At 32.8% G+C, this 16,623-nt stretch overlaps 1 non-coding gene across 1 annotated transcript; it reads right to left on the bottom strand.

Moving 5' to 3' along the window:
• Window positions 1-12,350: 12,350 nt before the first annotated feature.
• On the bottom strand, window positions 12,351-12,457 carry LOC131178085 (small nucleolar RNA R71). Its single transcript, XR_009147217.1, has one exon. It is a non-coding gene; the product is annotated as a small nucleolar RNA R71 (small nucleolar RNA).
• Between the last annotated feature and the right edge of the window lie 4,166 nt (window positions 12,458-16,623).

The following is a 16,623-nucleotide window of genomic DNA, read 5'->3' on the forward strand; positions in this document are numbered from 1 at the left end:
GATGTGTTGTCTATGTGCATATTAAGTTTTTTATGTTTTATCAAATGACTTTCCAAATGGATTTCATTAAATATCAAAAGTTTAGTATTTTTTTGTTGCTTTCAAAGAATACATGGACATAATTGTTTTGTTAACATTTTTAATTGGCAAGCATAAAAAATAAGTTCCAAAAATCTCACACTTAGGATAGACGCTCCACAAAATATTAATCAAGCTGTGAGACGAATTGATCTTGCCTTCAAGATCGATCAAGGTAGGGGTGAGCATTATTCAGTTCAAATTGAATAAATCGAATCGAACTGTTTTAATTCAGTAATTCGATTCGGTTTTTAAGATTTTAATTCGGTTCGATTTTAAAGAGAAAAAAATATAGTTTTATTGATTTTTGAAATGACTTTTTTTATGGAGAATTTATGAATTGTATGTAATTTTATATATAAAAATTATTTAATTTAATTGATTAATAGTCTAAATTGAAATAAGACCAAATAAATTGAAAATCAAGTTTTTGAAGTCTAAATTAAAAAATAATAAAAAATAAAATCGATCGGTTTGAATCGAATCGAACCGAAATAGAGTAGTTTTGTTCGATTCTATTTTTCATCCATTTCGATTTGGTTCGATTTCTAAAATGTGTAATTCGATTTTCATGATTTAATTCAGTTCGGTTTGAACCGAATGCTCACCTCTATGTCAAGGTATGATTTTATTGGAACATTTGTAAGAGTTTCAATTTCTAATATATAGGTTCCTAATTAGCTATGGTTGCGTTTAGGACTTTTAAATATTATTTCTATTTAAATTGGGTTTTTTAAAATTTTATTCTTAAATGGTTTAGTTCTTTTAACTATTTCATGCTTAAATTAGGAGTTATAAACTCTATATAAAGCCATGTATTTTCATGTTTTATAAATTTTGTTAGACTTGATAAAATTTTCTTTGATAAAATTATATTTGTTATATTTTATTTTTAAATTTTTAATTAAATTTTATATTTATTTTAATATTCATTTTCAAGGGTTTGAATGTATACCTATTTTTATTGTACGTTGCAATAATTAAAAAGATGTTTTTATATTTTTTTAAAGCGATATAAATATATAATGTATTACTTAAAATTAAACATTAACTAAATATGATATTCAAACAGAAATATTAAACAACATATTTAAAGAAGACAAACGCAGCTTTAATCTTCATGTCATAAGAAAAACTTATTTTAAGCTCGCGAATTTAATGCGTTTTTATTGTGGAGCTTTTTCAGCTTGTTTGAAAAGTAAAAATTTATAATAATTCAATTCAATTTTTATATTAATGAAGAAATAATAAATAAAAGAATTTAATTTTTAAAAAATTATTTAAAAAAATAAAAATCAAATAAAAATTATATGATTTATGATAATTTCATTGAATTATTTTCTTACATATAATTTATTTTAAATAAAGTCTCTGAAAATTGTCGTTTCTAATTGAACTCCTAGATTTTTATTTTAAAATATATTATAATTTTTTAATAACTGAATTAAAAATTATTAAATTGACTATTGGCGTTAACTTCATTTGTAAATCTATTTTTAAGCTCTCCTAAACTTTTTTGTATTTTTGTATTGAGCTTTCCGTGAATTATTATTTCCAATTGAGTTCTTAAACTTTAATTTTTTAGTATATTAAATATTTTTTTAACAGATTTAAATAAAATAATAATAAATTCATTAGCAATATTAATTTAATAAGTTAAAAGATAAAAAAATAAAAATAAATATTTATGTAAATTATCGATTTAGGTTCTATTTGGTTCACCAAAAATTGACTTCAAAATGAGAATAAATGAATTTCATTTTCATTGTGAGTGTTTAGAATTTTTTTTTTTTTTCAATTTCCATAAGTTAGGGAATCTTATTCTCACAACTAAGAGAATCATCATTTTTCTTTTTAACCTAGAAATCAAAATATAAGAATAAGAATGATTATATGGTTAGATACTCAATTTCGCCAATGTATTTATTAAATATTTCAATTTTCATATGTTCCATATTATTAAATAAAATAAAATTTTTATATTAATTAAAATTAAAAATTTTATCATAATAATAATAATAATAATAATAATAATAATATATTATTTTATATTTTGTTATAATTAAATAAAATAGAAAATTTATAATTAATTATAATCAAATATATTTAATATATATATATATATTTATATTTTCTTATAATTAATTAAAATTAAAAAAGCAAAAAATATATATAAGTTTAGGTCGATTTTCATCAAATATAAAATAAATTCAATTTCGATTTCGTAATCTACATAAATAGAATAAAACACTTTAAAAAATATATAATTTCGATTCTATGATGAACCGAATACAAATAAAAAATTACCATTCTATTTTCATTTCCGTTTGAGAACGTTTGAAGATAGAAATTCTATTGAATGAAAAGAGAGATTACAGAAGATTATGTTTTGGGCTAAGTAGCTAGCATATAAATACAGAGCCAAAGTAACTACTTTTCTAACTGACTTGTACACGTGGACTGTAACAAACTAACAGTTTCTTTAGCTTACTTAACAAACTTTGGCACCTTTCCGACCCGCGCAATCTGGAGAGTAAATGTTGATCATTCCCACCTTGAGAATGAGATCTTGAAAAGAAACAACAAGCAATGGTTTGGTATAAATATCAGCAAGTTGAGCTTGAGAATGAACTAGAAGTAATTTGATAAGACCTAATAGAACTCTCTCTCTGACTATATGGCAATCAATTTTAATATGTTTGGTGCGTTCATGGAATGTAAGATTAGTAGCAATTTGAAAAGCTAACTTGTTATCATAAAATAGAAGAGTAGATTGGTGATGAGGTACATGTAAATCCTGAAGTAAATAGGAAAGCCACTGAATTTCACATGTAGTTGAAGCTAAAGCCTTGTATTCTGCCTCTGAAGAAGATTTGGATATTGTGGTTTTCTTCTTGGCTTTCTAACAAATTAAAAATGAGCCAAGATAAATGCAGTAACTTGTAATAAACTCTCGAAAATCAGGACAACCTGCCCAATTTGAATCACTGAAGGCCTTAAGTTGAATGTCTGATTGAGAAGGGAAAAAAAGGCCTACTCCAAGAGATGCTTTTACATATCTTAATACTCTATGTGCTGCCTGTAGATGTTGAGAAGTGGGTTTATCTAGGAATTGACTTAGCTGTTGAACAGCAAAAGCAATATCTGGTCTGGTGGAAGTGAGATAAAGTAGTTACCAATTAACTCTCTGTATTGAAGAGTGTCAAGCAAAGGTTCACCGTCAGCTAAGCTTAACTTCAACTTGCTGTCCATTAGTGTAACGTCCTCACCAAAGGTAGTCCGTAGATTTTACCGTTCTGATGACTAATGTCTGTTCGAACAATTAAAATGTCTAGAACTACACTTAAACTATAGTGAGGAGGCATAAATTAATGAAATAAATATTAAAAAAAATGTAGGAAAAATTTTGAGAAAATAAAATAAAATTTAGAGAATTTATTTATTTGGTACAAAAATAATAAAAATAACCCGATATGCACCATGAAGGGCATTTTAGTCATTTCACCCATAGAGGTGAATTTTGACATAAATGTCAAATTAAAATTAGGAAATAAAATAAATAACATAAATTAAATTTATGAATTTGAATTTGAAAAATGAGAAGAGAAAGAAGAAGAAAAGAAAAAAAAAAGGAAAGAAAAGAAAAGAAAGGAAATAGATTTATGAAATTTAAAAACAATAAAGTACACATAAATGTATATATATAAATACCCACAAGAGACAAAACACCACCAACCATCTTCTTCTTCCCTCTTCTCTCTCTCTCTCTCTCCTTGCCGTCCACCATGGGAGCTCTCTCCCTCCATTTTTGTCTTCCCTAAAGCTTGATTTTCCAAGCTTTCACTCACCAAAACCCATAGACCCCTTCACAAAAAATTTAGCCCACACCATAAGGAAGCTTTAGATACCCATAAGAAGAAGAAAGATTAAAGTTTGAAGTGGGTCACAAGAGGTTAGTGCACTAATCCCTCTTCTTCTCTTTATTAAACATGAAAAGCATGTTTAGCTAAGAATAAATACCATTAAAACAAAAAGAAAATCTAGAGGAAAGAACCCTTGAATTTTTGGCAGCCATGGAACTTGAAGTTTATTGCTTTTAAGTGATGAAAAATGGTTCCATGAGAATGTGTAATTAGTTGAAATGTTTGGGTGTTTGATTGTGTAGTGTTTGTGTAAATTTGAAACTTTGAAAATTAGGGTTTGTGTAAATGTTGAGGACTTTGTGTAAAATGTTGAAATTGACCTATTGGGATGAGATTGTTGCTTATAGAAGTGTATTGCATGCAAATTGAAGTAAGGAAGTTGGAGGAGATTGAGTTTTGGAAGTGTTAATTTTCTGCAGGTTGTATTTGTTGAGGGCAGTGTACATTTTAGGCCATAAATAAAATTGTGTGACCCCAATTGGTATGAAGCCAATTGGAGGTGAAACTAGACCCAAAATAGCCCATTTTCCATGAAGAAACCATGCCTAAATTCTGTCCAAAACTTGAGCTAAATACTGCCCAAATTTGGATTTCCCTGCACCCAATCCAGAAAATGACCAAATAAACAGTACGTGTTCATTTGGTCATAACTCTCTCTATAATGGTTCAAATGACCTAAAATTTTACCCATGGAAAGTTTAGACATAGGGCTACACTTTTCATGAAGACCACTTAACCCAGTTTTGCCTTTAACAAATTCAAATTGTTAGCAAAAGTTGGGTCACTGAAACTGCCAACCCAGAAAATGACCAAATGAACAGTATGTGTTCATTTGGTCATAACTCTCTCTATAATGGTCCAAATAACCTAAAATTTTACCCATGGAAAGTTTAGACATAGGGCTACACTTTTCATGAAGACCACTTAACCCAGTTTTGCCTTTAACAAATTCATATTGTTAGCACAATTTGGTTCACTGAAACTGCCAACCCAGAAAATGACCAAATGAACAGTACGTGTTCATTTGGTCATAACTCTCTCTATAATGGTCCAAATGACCTAAAATTTTACCCATGGAAATTTTAGACATAGGGCTACACTTTTCATGAAGACCACTTAACCCAGTTTTGCCTTTAACAAATTCAAATTGTTAGCATAAGTTGGGTAACTGAAACTGCCAACCCAGAAAATGACCAAATGAACAGTACGTGTTCATTTGGTTATAACTCTCTCTATAATGGTCCAAATGACCTAAAATTTTACCCATGGAAATTTTAGACATAGGGCTACACTTTTCATGAGGACCACTTAACCCAGTTTTGCCTTTAACAAATTCAAATTGTTAGCACAAGTTGGGTCACTGAAACTGCCAACCCAGAAAATGACAAAATGAACAGTACGTGTTCGTTTGGTCATAACTCTCTCTATACTGGTCCAAATGACCTAAAATTTTACCCATGGAAATTTTAGACATAGGGCTACACTTTTCATGAAGACCACTTAACCCAGTTTTGCCTTTAACCAATTCAAATGGTTAGCACAAGTTGGGTCACTGAAACTACCAACCCAGAAAATGTCCCAAAATACTATTCCTTTGGTATTTTGTCCATAACTTGAGTTCTATAACCCCAAACTCAGTGATTTAAAAACTGAAATTCAAGTTTAAACATAGAGGAGCAATTGTTATGAAGGAATTGTGACTAAATAGACATCCCAACCTAGTCAAATTCCTAGATAAAGATAACACATCAACATGAACCTAATGAAAGGTTCATGGGAAAAATGCTATATAGGATAATTAAAATACTCATAAGGAAAATTTAATATTTAAAAATGATATGAATATGTAAATTAGGACTAATGTCCTATTAATATGAAATTTATGGTACTAATGAACAGTACTAGAAAATAGTAATAGTGAATAGTGCTAAATTAATTAAAAATATTTAATTGCCCATAGTATACCTAGACTTATTTATTTAATTGGATAAATTAGTATACCAATTAGGGACTACAGATAGCAGTACTGCCTACCGAGAAAATCATGAACTGACAATATATGTCTGGTATGATTGTTCTACAGGCTATATGCCTACTTTATTTCCGGCTTTACAAGCCCGATAAGGTCTCGTGCTGACACCGGCCTCGTGCAGATGACGATATCTTGGATAGACATATGGCTGTCTAACTAGTATACACCCGTACATCCAGCTTTTATAATTTGTTATAGGTTTTCTTGGGCACTGAAAAAAAAAATAATTAAGACTTAAAATACAATAAGTAATCATAAAAGATCCCAATAATGTTAATTATTTCCAAAGAGCAATAAAAATATAAAAGACCCAGAAATTATGAGTTGCATATATTGTTTCAAATTATTAAATTATTGTTATTATAAATTATGCACCACTAAGCGTTATGCTTAGCGAGTTGGTTTTCCATCGCATAGGTACTGGAGATCAGCAGAACGCAATAAAGAAGACTAGAGTGCAATCGACGTGAGCTTTGATCAGATCTGCCATTGTCCAGAGTCACCTCACCGGTGTGTTGTATTTTGGTAGGGCCCATGTATAGACTAGTATTTTGGTTCATTATGTTTAGTCATGATGTAATTACTAGTTTATGATGTATTTTATTTTTGACTTGTAATTAAACTTTGAGATTGAAATGAAAACTTGTAATTTATTATCTATGAATTTCTATATGAATGCAATAGATAATACTTCATTTTGAGATCTCATAAATAATTGTAAATGATATGATACATGAGAATATGATATGGAAATGTGTGAAATGAATATGGACATGTTAATAGGTGACTAGTGGAATCCGCCAGATGCTAATAAAATAAGGGAGGCTCTGTCCGGGTCTCCACAGAAATAAGATATAAAAAAAAAAAAAATTTACACAAAGAATACATGTTTTAAATGACATCAAAAGTTTACAATAGATATGATAAAACAAGATAGGGTGCTCCGGCACCGAATGTGGCACTTCTTGCTCGGCTATACGGTAGACGAGTAAGGGGCGTCACATTTAGTGTCTTAGCAGGTTTAGAATCTAGAAACCTTGTGTCTGAGAGAATATCCAAGGCATATTTTCTTTGATTTGAAGTAATACCAGAGTTTGTTCTTGCAACTTCTAAACCCAAGAAATACTTCAAGTCCCCCAAATCTTTGATTTTAAATTGATGATCACGGAAGGTTTTTACTCTGTTAATCGCAGACAAACTTGTATTGCAATTATTAAGTCATCAACATAGACTAATAACACTGTCAAATCTGTATTAGAATATTTGACAAAAAGAGAATAATCTGACTATGATTGCTTATAGCCTAGAGATAAGAGATCCTAAGATAACTTGGAGAACCATTGTCTACTAGCCTATTTTAGGCCATACAAGGACTTCTTAAGATGACATTCTTGATTAGGTTTTGAAGTAATAAAACCTGGTGAGAGCAACATATAAACTTCTTCATGGAGATCTCCATGAAGAAATGCATTGTTGACATCAAGTTGTTCAAGATGCTAATTGTTTGTAGCAGCTAAAGCTAATAGTAACTCACTATTGTTATCTTTGCAACTAGAAAGAAAGTGTCAAAGTAGTCAACACCTTTTGTTTGCGTGTAACCCTTGGCTACAAAGTGTGCTTTATACTTCTCTATTATCCCATCAGCCTTGTATTTGACTCTGAACACCAATTTACAACCTATAGGACTCTTTCCTTTTGGAAGGTCAGTAACAACCCATGTATTGTTTTGTTAAAGAGCATCTATCTCTATCTGTATTGCTTACTTCTAGCAGTCATGTTTCATAGCTTGATTGTAAGTCTTAGGCTCATGACGGACAGAAATGGACAAGCTAAAGTGTTTTTGTATAGGAGATAAATGAGAGTAAGATAAAACAGAAGATAAGGGATGAAAGGTACCTATATTAAAGAACTGCTCAGTAGCAGATGAAGTGGAGAGAAGGTTGCAATGATAGTCTTGCAAGTAAGAAGGATGTTTTCTGAATCTAATTGATTGTCTTATCGGTTAAGAATTATATATGGAAGGATCAAGAAATGGAGAAGTAGTAAAAGACTGTGGAGGAGTAAAAAAAATACCAATAACAGGAAGTGTAGAATCTTGAGGCAAAGAGAGGTGGAAAAGAAGGAGGTTCATAATGAAATGGAAATAAATGTTCATGAAAAACAACATTTCTAGAGATGAAAATGTTTCTAGTATGAAAATCAAGAAGGATATAACCTATGGTACCGGGTTTGTGGCATAGAAAAACACATTTCTTGTCCCTACGGTCAAATTTGGACTTGTTTGCTATCAAAGTGAAAGCACAACAAAGAGAACCAAAGACTTTAAGATCACTGATATTAGGTAAATGATTATAGAGAAGTTGAATTGGAGATTTATTTTGTAGAAGAGGTGAGGGAGTTCTGTTGATCAAGTAAACTGCATGAGTAATGGTATAACACCAATATGATTTAGGAAGCTTAGCTTGAAAAAGTAAGGATCTAGCAATATTTAAAATATGTTAGTGCTTTCTTTCAACCAAACCATTTTACTCAGGAGTTTCAACATAAGAAGTTTGGTGAATAGTCCCTTTAGCAAAATAGAAAATAGGCATGTTAAACTCAGGACGATTGCCACTTCTAATGACCCTTTTTTAGCTGAGAATTATGTTTCAATTAAAAGAAAGAAAGATTGTAGAATTTATCTTGCTTGTGATTTTGACTGCAAAAGAAAAACCCAAGTGTGCCTTGTATAATCATCAACAATAGTCAAGAAATACTTGTGATTATGGATAGAGGGAATAAAAAATGGACCCCAAATGTCCACATGGACAAGATCAAATGCTTTATTGGATTGAGATTCACTTACAGGAAAGGACAATTTCTTTTGCTTAGCTAAATGACATATTTCACATGTACTATTATTGGTAAAAGTAACATCAGGAAAGAAATGTTGTAAAAGTTTTATTCTAGAAGCAGAAAGGTGAACAAGTTTGTAGTTAGAAGCAGAAAGGTGAACAAGTTTGTAGTGCCAGGTGTCAAATGTGGTGGAAGTAGCTAGAGATGTATGAGATGTGGATTTTGCAGAATTATGCATCACGTATAGTCCTCCTTGAACTTCAGCTACACCAACTGTCCTCCATTTGTTTAGGTCCTGAATGAAACATTTATAATAATGAAAAATGACCAAGTAGTTAGTGGATGATAAAAGTTTAGTAGCAGAAATAAGATTGAAGTGAAAATTAGAATTATAAAGAACATCTTCAAGAAATAAAGAGCTAGAAAGTTGAACAGTGCCAGAAATAGTGCTAATAAGTTTAACACCATTAGGAAGAGTAACATATATGGGAGAAATGGATTTAAAAGAGGTAAAACTACTTATTGAATATGTGATATGGTCTATAGCACCTGTATCCATAATCCATTAATGAGAATCAGTAAAGCAAGAGAAGATAAAATGAGTACCTGGCTGTGCTGTAAAAGAAGAAACTAAATTAGTGACAGGAGTGGAATTAGGATATGAATTAGAGTTGGGAACAAAAGTGGTAGAATTAAGTTGTGATGCTTGAAGCAATGCTATCAGATTTTGATATTATTCTTGAGTCAAACCAATGTTGGAATTGCCATTACTTCCTTCAACAAGAGAAATAGGTGTATCAATTAGTGATTCAACTTTAGCATTGCCAGAAATATTATTAGCAACAGCAGAATAACCTCTTGCTTTATAACCAAGAGGATAACCATGCTTCTTATCGCTTGTCTCAATTGTATGTCTAGGCTTTCCACAATAAGTAAAAATTCTGTTATCTCTACCAGAAGAAAATTGTTTTGGTATACTAGTGATTGTCTTGGGAGCAGAAAATGGTTTTGCACAAGAATTTGACACATCAGATCTAATTGATCTATTCATAAACACCTTTGGTTTTGTGGCCAAAATAGGAGCTAACTGCCTTTCTTATTGCACCACTAGAGAAAAAGCTTTATTGATGGAAGGAAAAGTGATGCATTCATTTTGCATAATCATTTAGGTCTAATTTCACAATCATTTTATTTGATTATTAGTCATTTTTAGCTAATTTCAGTAGTTAATTAGTTAGTTTTTCTTAGTTGTCAATTTTGCACTAATTTGTAATTTTTACTTTGTTTTGTAGGAAAAATGGTGTTTTTGAAGGACTAAAGAGAATTTTGCCTTTGAGGAGTGTCTTCTACAGCAAAAAGATGCCAAAAACAAGTTTTCAAGCTGAAATATGCATTGACCAAACTGTGCATAACTTGCCGCATAAGCTATGCAGTTCTGCATAAGGAGGAAGAACACTGTTCCAGAATCCAAAGAAATGTGCATAAGGAGATCGCACACTTATGCACATTCTCACCTCCCTTATGCAGATTCACGAAATTGTGCATAACCTATGCACCAAGTCATGCAATCGCATAAGTGACCCGAATCAGCTGAATCGCATAAGGGATCGCATAACTTATGCGATCCACTTATGCAATCCCATAAAGAGTTCATTAATGAGCTGGCAGAAGATTCCCTTAATGTATTCCTCCTAGAACATACTATTTTAGGGCTCCATGTCAGAAAAATGATATAAATAGTCCCATTTTCTCATTTTAGAGGGGAGGCAAGGAGAAAAGAAGAAGAGGAGAAGAGAGGCAGAATTTGAGGAGTCATCTCACCTTCCACACCATTTTTCAACTAAGATTTGCAGATTTCTTTCTTTCTTTACACTTTTCTACATTTCTAGTGTTTAATTACTTACTTCTTAGCTTAGATTAAAGCTTTATTTCCATTTAAACTCATCATATCTTGTAAGCATTATGGATAGTGAGTAGTTTACTTTTGATTCTGGAGTAAGGGTTGTAATATTTGAGATATTTGTGGATTTTGATTGGGTAATCCATATTTTGTGGTCTTAATGAGTTTTATTCATTTCTTGTAAGCTTAATGACATGCTTAATGTAGGATCCCATTGAGTAATGTTCTTAATCCATGGTTGAAGCACCGAAAGGAGAAAGCCTTGTGATAGATAATCAGGAAATTGGACTTAATTAACTTAGACCTAGAAATAGGCTAAGGATTAAGAGGATTCACAGATTAATTAAGGAACTTAATGGGTCTTAATTAATTCTAACTCCACGAAAGTAGGATTAGTTTGATTAAGGCACTCTTTGTCTCACTCGAAAGGGAATTCAAAGGATTTAAGAATTAATCTCCTTAAAACCCATTAGTTTCACAAGATTGGATAACCAATTTAAAATCCCAAAATAGCTCGAATATGAAATCCGAACTCCTAATCGCCTTTTACCATTGTTAATTTCTAATCGAATTTAATCATTTGCCAATTTAAATATTGCCATATTTGAACTTGCTTATTTCTATTTGATGCAATTTTAGTTTAATTAATACATTGTTGAATAGAATATTAATTTTGCACAATTAGATTTCACATTCCATTACCCATTAATTCATCATTTTAATCTCATAAATACTTCAATTTAGTCAACTTTTATATCGAAAATTCAATCATTAACACAACTCCTCGTGGGATCGATATTTTTCTATACTACTTGTAAGAACCGTGCACTTGCGGTTGGGACGCATCAAGTTTTTGGCGCCGTTGCCGGGGAGTTGTTTGTTTAAGATTGAATTCTTGATTATTTTAGTTGTTTTTAGTTTTATCTTTGTTATCTTTTCATTTTTGTGTTTGTTTGTTCTTTTTCAGGTACTTTAATCTTTTATGAGAAGAGCTAGAAGCTCAAGTGACACAACCTTACTGTTTAATCCTGAAATTGAGAAATTTTGTAAGGCCAACAAGAAAGAAACCAGAAGAAGGAAGGAAGTTTCGAGAGAGACTGAATTAGAAGCAAACATGGCTGATGAAAGAGTTAGAATTGGTGTTGGTAATGCTGGAAATGATCAAAATAATGAAAATGCAGCCCATGGTGAAGAAGTTGTTAATGCAAATGTGCCTAGGGGAAGTATGATGGATCATGCTTTTCCTCGTTTTGATGACTTGAGAGAGAGCATAGCAAGACCAAGAATTGATGCAAATAGTTACAAGATGGATTTTGGAGTTCTTCAAATGATCCAAAACTCTCAATTTGGAGGACATCCTTCTGAAAATCCACACACACACCTGAAGAAGTTTGCTATGATTTGCGACATGCAAAAACAACCTGGAGTGTCTGATGATGCAGCAAGATTGAAGCTATTTCCATTCTCTTTGAAAGATAGAGCATTGGATTGGCTTGATTCTTTACCTCACAACTCCATTACAAATTGGGAGCAACTAACTGATGCATTTCTTGCACAATATTTTCCACCTGGAAAAACTCAAGAGCTGAGGAATCAAATGACATCTTTCAGACCAAGAGAAGATGAAACTCTCTATGAATCATGGATGAGATGGAAGGAATTGGAAAGATTATGCCCACATCATGCCATTCCAAAATGGATGATAAATCAGAATTTCTACACAAATGTCACTCCTGCAATCAGAGGAATTATTGATGCTCAAATAGGAGGAGAATTTATTATAAAGCATGAAGATGAAGCTTATGAGTTATTAGAGAAAATTGCAAAGAATACTCATCTTTGGAGTAGTCCAAGAGGACCAGCTCCAACTCAGAAAAGGCAAGCTGCTGGAATGTATGATCTTGATCCATTCAACATGATTAATGCAAAGTTTGATGCACTTACAAATGTCCTTGCTAAGAAAATGGAAGATTTGAGTATGTTGGTTAGTTCATCATCATCAGCTGGAAGTTAACAACAAGTGGCTTATGCAGAGGAAACTACCAGCTGTGGAGTAGATTATGGAGAACAAGCGGCATATGTTGGTAATTATGGAAACAAGCAAATGGGGAATCCTTATTCTCAAACTTACAATCCAAATTGGAGGAATCATCCCAACTTTTCATGGGGCAATCAGCAAGGTCAAGTTCAAAATCAGAATTTTCAACCACAACAGCAAAGTCAAGTTCCATATCAGCAAAATAGGCAACCATTGCCCAATTTTCAGCAGAAAAATATGAACCCTCCACCAAAACAAAGAAGAACGAAATTCCACCATCAAGCTTTATTGCAAATGATTCTTGCCAACCAAAATAAGCATGATGAGGAGATGAGAGAGGTGAAGGCAAGGCTGGAACAGATGCAAACACACAACAGAATGCTGGAAAATCAGATTGCACAACAAGCATCTTCCTCAAGTGCCAAATCTTTTGGAAAGCTTCCAAGTCAACCAGAAAATCCAAGAGAGCAGTGTCAAGCTATTACTTTAAGAAGTGGAAAAGTTATAAATGATGAGAAGAGTGAAAACAGTGAGAAGAGAGAAAATTAAAAAGGCGTGAGAGTGAAAAACAAGAGAGTAAGGAGAAATTTGAAGAAAAAGAAGAGAAGTATATACCTCCTGAACCCTACAAGCCACAACTTCCCTTTCCACAAAGATTTCACAAAGCCAAGCTTGATAGGCAATTTGGGAAGTTCTTAGAGGTTTTGAAGAAACTTTACATAAATGTGCCTTTTGTTGATGCTCTTTCACAAATGCCCTCTTATGCAAAATTCTTGAAAGAAATTCTCTCAAACAAGAGAAAACTTGAAGATGATGAAACTGTAGCTTTGACAGAAGAATGTAGTGCTATCCTCCAAAGGAAACTTCCTCCAAAGCTTAAGGATCCAGGGAGTTTTTCAATTCCATGCCACATTGGAGAGTCTTGTTCTACAAAAGCTCTATGTGATTTAGGGGCCAGCGTTAGCCTTATGCCCCTTTCTATCTATGAAAAGCTCAACATGGGAGATCTAAAGCCAACCCACATTTCTCTTGATTAGGTGAGAACAATCAAGTATCCTGAAGGGATTTTGGAGAATGTGCCCCTGAAGGTTGGAAAGTTCTATATACCTGTTGACTTTGTCATCTTGGACATGGAAGAAGATTCTAATATTCCAATTATATTGGGGAGACCCTTTCTAGCTACAGCAGGAGCATTGATTGATGTGAAAGGAGAAAAGCTTACTCTTAGAGTTGGTGAAGAGCAGTTAATTTTCAATATCAATAACACTATGAAAAAGCATCATTCTGAAGCTGATACTTGCTTGAGAGTTGATATTATTGATGAGCTGGTTGAAGAACACTTCAGAAAAAAATATCCAGAAGATCCACTTGAAAATTGTTTGGTTCATGGAGGAGGCATAGACTATGACAACCCTCATGTAGCTGCATATACTCAACACTTAGAGGGAAGTCCACCATTCATTTCTGCTCCAGTTTTTCAACTCACACAAAAGGAAAAAGCTGAATTTAAGCAATCATCATTCAAGGAAGAAGATGCACCTAAGGTAGAACTTAAGCAACTTCCTTCTCAGCTCAGGTATGAATTTCTTGGCACTAATAACACTTATCCAGTAATTGTAAATGCAAACTTGAGTACTTTAGAGGCTGATAAGCTGTTAAGAGTGTTGAGAAAATTTAGGAAAGTTTTGGGATACACCATAGATGACATTAAGGGAATAAGCCCACACTTTTGCATGCATAGAATCAGTTTGGAAGAAAATTGTAAACCATCTATTGAACATCAAAGGAGGTTGAACCCAAATATGAAAGAAGTTGTTAAAAAGGAAATTTTGAAGTTGCTTGATGCAGGGATCATATATCCCATCTCAGACAGTACTTGGGTGAGCCCAGTACATGTTGTCCCAAAAAAGGGTGGAATGACAGTTGTCAAAAATGAAAATAATGAATTAATTCCCACCAGAACAGTGACTAGTTGGCGAATGTGCATAGATTACAGAAAATTAAATGTTGCCACTAGAAAAGATCATTTTCCACTTCCCTTCATTGATCAAATGTTGGAAAGACTAGCTAGGCATTCTTACTTTTGCTATTTAGATGGATATTCAGGTTTTTTTCAAATCCCTATCCATCCAAATGATCAAGAGAAAACCACTTTTACTTGTCCATATGGAACCTTTGCTTATAGAAGGATGCCATTTGGGTTGTGTAATGCACCAGCCACTTTTCAGAGGTGCATGATGGCAATCTTCTCAGATTTCATTGAAGACATAATGGAGGTTTTTATGGACGATTTTTACATTTATGGATCTTCTTTTGATATATGCTTAGCTAACCTTTCTAAAATTTTGCATGATGTGCGAATCGACCTTGTGTTAAAGCGGGAAAAGTGTCATTTCATGGTTCAGAAGTGATAGTGCTTGGACATTTGGTGTCTAACAGAGGAATAGAGGTTGATAAAGCCAAAGTTGAAGTGATAGAGAAGATGGCTCCTCCTACCAATGTCAAGGGAATTCGAAGTTTCCTAGGACATGCCGGGTTCTACAGACGCTTTATTAAGGATTTTTCTAAAATAGCTAAACCTTTGTCTAATTTGTTAAGTAATGACACACCATTTGAATTTGACCAAGAGTGTTTGGATGCCTTTTGCAGGTTAAAGCAAGCTCTCATCACTGCACCAATCATGCAACCACCTGATTGGAGCCTACCTTTTGAAATTATGTGTGATGCTAGCAACTATGCAATTGGGGCTGTTCTTGGTCAAAGAAAGGACAAAAAGGCTTATGCTATTTATTATGCTAGTAGAACACTGGATGAGGCTCAAACAAATTATGCAACAACTGAAAAGGAATTTTTGGCAATTGTCTTTGCATTGGAAAAGTTCAGACCTTACATTATTGACTCAAAGGTGGTTATATTTTCAGATCATGCAGCCATCAGGTATTTGCTCCGTAAAAAGGAGGCCAAACCAAGGCTCATTAGGTGGATTCTGATGCTACAAGAGTTTGATTTGGAGATTAGAGATAAGAAGGGAGCTGAAAATGTAGTTGCTGATAATCTTAGTAGGTTGAAATTGGATGGTGAAGAATTGGATGAAATCCCTATTGATGAGTTTTTCTTGGATGAACAACTTTTCTCTCTTGTTGCTAAACTACCTTGGTATGCAGACTTTGTGAATTATCTATCTTGTGGAATATTACCTCTAGGTATGACATGGCAACAAAAGAAAAAGTTCTTGCATGAAGTGAAGTTTTATAGATGGGATGATCCTTTACTCTTTAGGAGATGTTGTGATGGTCTAATTAGAAGATGTATTCCTGAAGAGGAAATCCAGAGTATTTTGCATCATTGCCATGCTTCTGATTATGGAGGACATTTTGGCATCTCTAAGACAGCTAGTAAAATTTTGCAAGCTGGTTTCTTTTGGCCAAATCTTTTTAAGGATGTGAGGAAATTTGTGTTGGATTGTGATAAATGTCAAAGGAGTGGAAATTTGTCAAAAAGAGATCAAATGCCCTAAATAATATTCTTGAAGTGGAATTATTTGATGTTTGGGGAATAGATTTTATGGGGCCATTCCCTCCTTCATATGGTAATAGATACATCTTAGTTGGGGTTGACTATGTGTCAAAGTGGGTGGAAGCTATTGCAACTCCAACTAATGATGCTAGAGTAGTAAAATTTTTGAAAAATTTGTCTTGAGCCGATTTGGAGCTCCTAGGGCTATAATTAGTGATGGGGGTTCCCATTTTTGTAATAAGCAATTTGAGAGCTTAATGAGGAAGTATGGTGTAGTGCACAAGATAGCTACCCCATACCA

This window comes from Hevea brasiliensis, chromosome 2 (genome assembly GCF_030052815.1).
Source record: "Hevea brasiliensis isolate MT/VB/25A 57/8 chromosome 2, ASM3005281v1, whole genome shotgun sequence".
In the NCBI taxonomy this organism is placed as follows: domain Eukaryota; kingdom Viridiplantae; phylum Streptophyta; class Magnoliopsida; order Malpighiales; family Euphorbiaceae; genus Hevea; species Hevea brasiliensis.